Genomic DNA, 6,168 nt, shown 5'->3' with positions numbered 1-6,168 from the left:
GGACAAGAGGAAGAGCTGAGACAAACTTGATGGATAAGTCTGTGGAAATGGCTGTGTGGACAAGTGACCATCAACCTACCAAATAAAAGAAGAAATGTTTACTTACTCTGCAAGAAATGGCCTGACAGACCATTTGGACCAGTTTAGTGGCCATAGAGAAAGACACCATTGCAGTTATGAAGCTGCTCATCTGACTTCTGCTACGTAATACCCACCTTCATCTGCTCAGGTTTAAGTGTCCATCACTACAAAGGTAGTTTGCAGTATTTTCAGGCACAAAATCCTGAAACGCTGTAGGTACAGAGTTTATCTCCTCTGTACAACTGTCTGTTGTATTTTTGGACAGTTTTAATCAGTCTCTGGACCTGCTCTGTTCCTGCCTGCTTCAAAATCTCCACCAACTTCCCAAAATTCTGGGACCTTGATGAGCACAGACCTTCCTGTCCACCCTATAAAATGACTGCCTGCTGGTCACTAAAATATTTTCTCAAAAATCCACTAATAGGCAGTGAATGATAGAATAACGTTATGAAATGGTTTTAACTTATTATCAAGACCCCTAACCCCCATCGCCTACCATCATTTTGATCCTCAGTCCTTCTGAAGGTTCGTGGAGTTAATAAGGGAGTCCCATAATTCCACCTCTCACAGATAATTCTGGTCCAGTTCTACACTGCAGTCATGAAGTCCATTCTAATTTGGTCAATAACTATCTGGTTAGTGCAGCCTCTGCACACATTAAGGCCCACTTGCAGTTCATCATCATATCTGTGAGAATATCACTGGCTTCAGCCTTCCACTATTCTTTTCTGATGTTCACGGCCATATTGACAAAAGCCTGAGTGTACTGATGATAACATTTGTATCAGACAGTCGACTGATGCTGAGCTGTTCATGTCTAAAAGCTGTGGTCAAGGTGAAGGAGTTGGCCATCAGTGGGCTTCTTTTGACTGATGACTGTACCCTGAATGCCAGTTCATAAGACACATGAAGACCATAATAGTCATGTTCTGTGAGACATACAATGACTTTGGTCTTACTGCCAATGCCAAAACATCAGAGGTCATGTTTAAACCTGCTGCTGTCAAAGCCTAGCATAAGACAAATGTGGATTTGTAGAGGAATCAGTGTGAACACAATGAGTGGGGTGGCTTGTGTGACTGATCACCATTATGTATGCTTGTAAACTGTGAGCTGAAATCCTTACATGAGCAGAGCTACCAAGCATCCACACTCAGCTATAGAAGGCACAAGTCCATTGGACACACTAGATGTGTTGTGCACAGGCCAGCTGGTCACCTGCTGAAGCAGCTGCTCTGTGGTGAGCTCTACAGTGGAAATTATAACGTTGGTGGACAGAAGAAATGGAACAAAGAAGCCTTGAGGTTTTCACAACTGCTTGTGGGTGAATGTGAAATCTTGGGAGACACTTGCTTAAACATGGAGGAGCAGAGTCTTGCATGGTGGACAGAGATGAAAGAAAAGCCATCACTCAGTGCAAATGTGTTGACCACAAGACCAAAGTGGACAGCCTTCACACTGCTGACTTCACTCACAAATAATCAGCTTGTGACAAACCTGTCTGTGGACACATTGGACCCATCAGTTACCTCTGCAGACATAATTAACGACCCTGTAACATCAAATAAACCTGCGGTCATCTGACGGCCAAATAATTTTTACATAGAGGCCACTGTCAGGTGACAACAATTCTGCACATACAGCTGAACACATCAAACCCAAATCGTTTCTTCTACGTTGAATTTTCCCATTTTCATTTGGTGGATTCCATTTTTTGCTTCTGAATGATGTTGATGAATATGTAACACTGGTCACTAATGCTGAGCCAGAGTACAGTACAGTAGGACCTTGTTGCCATTTGCAGAGATTTTTGCTTTCATGCTCAGGTGTCACTGAATGTCACTGTCAGCTAAAGTTCAGCCTCACAAATAAATGCTGTCACCATTGAGGTGCTCGGTCAGCAGCTGACAGTTTACATGAGCAGTTGAAGCTGCAGCTTGGAATTCAAAGGTCCACAGTATGAATGGCAGTGGAGCCATCTGAGGGAGACAGAGAGGGTGACATTCGTCAGGGTGGTAAATTTTTGTAACATCATTGTGACTCCACAACAGTCTTTGTGGCTATTAGAGACTGTAGGGGGTTTAAGGTGGACATACTGGTATTGGTGGTGTGGACTTTAGTTATAATTATCTGTGTTGTGATCTCCACTTCAGTCATATTGAAATTTTATTAATCAATGTAAAGTGTTTCTTTGTTAGATAAGTCATAAAGTCATAAAGTCTGAGGCTTTGGTGCAGACTTCACACTAGCAGACTAATTAGGACAAGTTTTAACCGATATCAAGGACAAAATCAGGTTATAAATGTCTGGAGGAATGAAGCCCACTGGTAACTTGAGACCAGCCTGTCCAAGAGAAATAGTCCATTAACGTAAGACCTTTGAGCCCAAGGGAGGTGGAGATCTGTGGTGGACCTGACCACCTGGACACCACCACTAGTGGGCATCACAAATCACATTAGCGTGTCCACAGGCACTGGTGCTGATTAATCCGGTTTGATTCCACACTCACTCCTCTGGTCACTGTGCACACTTGCACACTCTTTTGTCCATATCCCTTCACACTCATTGTGTTGTGCACTAAAACTCACCCTTCTACCCTTTCACCCATGAAGACAGGATTTGATAAGTGTGGTGAGGATGGGGTCCTCATCTTACTGAGCAAGTCTTCAATAAATGGAGATGAAGCTGGTGAAAATGTGGAAAAGGAGCTGGAAGGAGAGGGAAGACAGGCAAAATACAAAAAGAGGACAAACTTTTGTTAATTTTGTCACAGATAAAATGAAACATTTTTTCACAGTCTTCAGTGGAAGAGGTGGCTGGGCTAGGTGCAGGTTGAAATTGTTTATTGACCACAGGAAAAAAAAAACCTCAGGTTTGCACCAAATACGAGCAGTCCAGCAGGGATAGGAATTTATTTGTCTGTGTACATGTAGGAATGTCAATGTGGATCTTAAGTCATGTCACCCACAAGAGTAAATGTCTGGGAAGGAGAACTTAAATGAGTCAGTAATTCAGTCAGATCAGAAAACAAATAAGGATAAGTAGGATATGACTGGATTTGGTTATCAGTTTTAGATCCAGACACTTGAAGGACAACGGGCATTCCATTGGGAGTCTCTTGATGTTTATCTCAAACCTACCAATTACAGCATGTTCTCCTCCTTGAGCTGAGCTGTGAGTCTCTGTAAAGTACGCAGAACTGGATGGAGTTTCCTCGACAAGAGAATCAAACTCATTAAGTTTTTGCCAAGCTTCAGTTAAACACAACATATCAAGATGAATTCTGACAGCACCAGTGCTTTGCCATTGGTAGACATTGTGCTAAACACGGCAATGTTAGCAGCTTAGAGTACATTGTGTGCAAATCCTCATTCAGAGCTTACTTCAAAATAGCACAGATTTAGCACATTGACTCCCTTATTCCTAAAATCCTGAGTAAGATGGAATATTACTGAACAAATGAACATTTTTCTCTTGTTACCCGGCAATGGCAACATGCTGATCTCTGGTGTGCATATTTCAGACACTTCAAAATATCAATGTCTTTTTGGACATTCCAGTGTGACCATTTTGCTCTGGAAAAATTGTTTAATATGCAGAAGTTTATCGCCACACCAAAGTATTTCAGCATAGTGAAAAGCTGGTACTAAACTAAAAATGTGCAAGTTGACTAAAAAGCAGAACTGCAGGGCATGGAAAGTAAGATGGAGGGTCACAGGTTAGCAGTGACAACAACACAGGAAGAGTCCTGAAGAGACTCAAGCAGATCTCACTGGAGGTTTGATCCATTGAGAATGTATGAAATAACATTGGATCCATGTTAAGATAATTAGCAGAACTCTGAGGTTTCAGCATACAGCCATGATCAATCAACAGGTGCAATCATCTATTTGTTGGTATCCTCTACAAAAAGCCCGTGGCAGAGGGGCAACTCGTCACACACCTGTCACACAAACGTCAAGAAACAAACCATGAAGTACTCAAAAAGCAATCAAAGGAGCCAGCAGGGCCAGCAAAGGACATCAGCTCATTCTTTTAGCTGAAGCACATACAGATGGCACTGGCAGTGATCAAGTATGTCAAAAAAATACAACAGTCCCAAAAAAAGAGATCTCCAAGTGAAAAAGAAAAATGTTCACCATCAGGCAGCATTGGGCAATCGAAAAAGTTTCATCCAGTGAAGATTCCAATCAACTGTCCCAGAGGCTACACACCCAGCCAAGACATAATCCATACAAATAAATGTCCTTTCAAGAGAAAAAGTAGCAATTAGTATCCATGAACAAAACACAGTGAAAGAAAGTGCAAGGCTTCATGCGGAATTCAATGTCAAGTGTTATTTACAGTGAGGCGCCACAGAAGCGAATCCTAAAAGATCGTGGTTGCGCTATCAGTCCCTGTCTTGCACTCCAAAACACGAGGCTGAGTTTCAGTACTTTAGCAACACCAGCTTTACTCAGGTTGAAACAGGAACAACAGGGTCATTTATTGTAGCGTGATCTGCCACTCTCCTATAAACAGACACAGCAGTAAGACAGAGTTGTGGCCAAGTTGTGTCCTCACAGGTGGCGCAGTGGTAGTGCTACTGCTTTGCAGTAAGGAGACTGTGGAAGATTGTGGGTTCGCTTCCCAGTTCCTCCCTGTGTGGATAGCGCTTTGAGTACTGAGAAAAGCGCTATATAAATGTAATGAATTATTTTATTATTATTATTAAGTTAGTGGCCAAGTAATACTGTTCCATGCATCACCCATCGAGATCTTTTCTGTTTGCTTTGGTGAAGAGCAGCATGTTGCCCCGGCAATGGATAAACAGTCTTCCACAGACGCGGTGATGGCACTTCAGGATGCTCTTCGGCATGTTGTCCAGTTGAGGGAGTTCCCAAGAGAGTTTAGAAACCTCACATTTTCTTGAAAGAGTGCCACATTAATAGGAATGTTTCTTGAACGAGCATCACTTAACCACATAAAAACGGCTTTTTCGACATCTTCAAATGCAGCAGTTTGCATACATTTGCAACTCGAGAGTTTTTGTCTTTTTTTGCTCGGCCTTTCAAGAAAGTTGACAGTGTTGATGGCGAAATTCCGAATTCACTGGCAACGTCTTTTTTTCTTTTTGTTGCAATCAAGTTTTTTTTTTCTAATATGAACTGTTATCATTTCTTCGTGTCTGCCGTTTCTATAGGAGGGTGACAATGAGTTAAATTCCAATGGATGTTTTTCAAATGTTGGCGAGCAATAAGCAAAAGGTATCACTGAAAACCACCGAAAAACAAAAACAGCAAAAAAAAAAGCAGTATGAGGAAAGTTCGAAGAAAGATAAACATTTTTACAGTGTTTCTGTTTGGGGTTCTGTGACTGAGCTGCGACCACAGAACTAACTGCTCTGTGGATGATTCATTCAAGCATTTCAAGGTCTTTTGGGCACTTCATTGTAATGAAAGTATCAGCTGAATGTACTTCGTAGAAACGAGATTTCTATAGACTCGTGCCATATGGGGAAACTGTCGGGACCATAATAATACTTTGTTGTAATGAAAATTTCGTTGTAAAGATATTCGTTGTAACAGAATTTTACCTCTCTCTCTCTCTCTATATATATATATATATAAATATAAATATATACATATATATATACAGTTCATGATTAAAAAGGCATGTTTTCCTTGTGTTTTTACTTAAGTACATCCCCTTTTTCTATAGCCACTCTTTGCTTGAAGATCTACATAAGAATATAAGAAAGTCGACAAACGAGAGGAGAGAATTCGCTCCATTTGTCATTCGTTTCTTTAGTTAATAACTAAGCTACCTTAATATCTCCAGATATCTCCAGATCCTTCTTAAGGTTGCCCAGGTTTCTGCTACAACTCCATGACCCACTAGTTTGTTCCAGACTTCCAGAATTCTTTGTGCAAAGAAGTTCTTTCTGGCTTCAGTCCTAAATGCAATTCCCCTTAATGTCACCTTGTGTCCTCAAATATGTGATTCACCATTAAGTTGAAAGAATATTTCTGGATCTGCTTTATCAATGCCTTTGAGTATTTTGAAAACCTGGATGAGGTCCCCACAGAGTCTACTCTGCTCAAGACT

Source organism: Erpetoichthys calabaricus, chromosome 1, assembly GCF_900747795.2.
Source record: "Erpetoichthys calabaricus chromosome 1, fErpCal1.3, whole genome shotgun sequence".
In the NCBI taxonomy this organism is placed as follows: Eukaryota; Metazoa; Chordata; class Cladistia; order Polypteriformes; family Polypteridae; genus Erpetoichthys; species Erpetoichthys calabaricus.
This window is presented reverse-complemented; position numbering follows the sequence as displayed.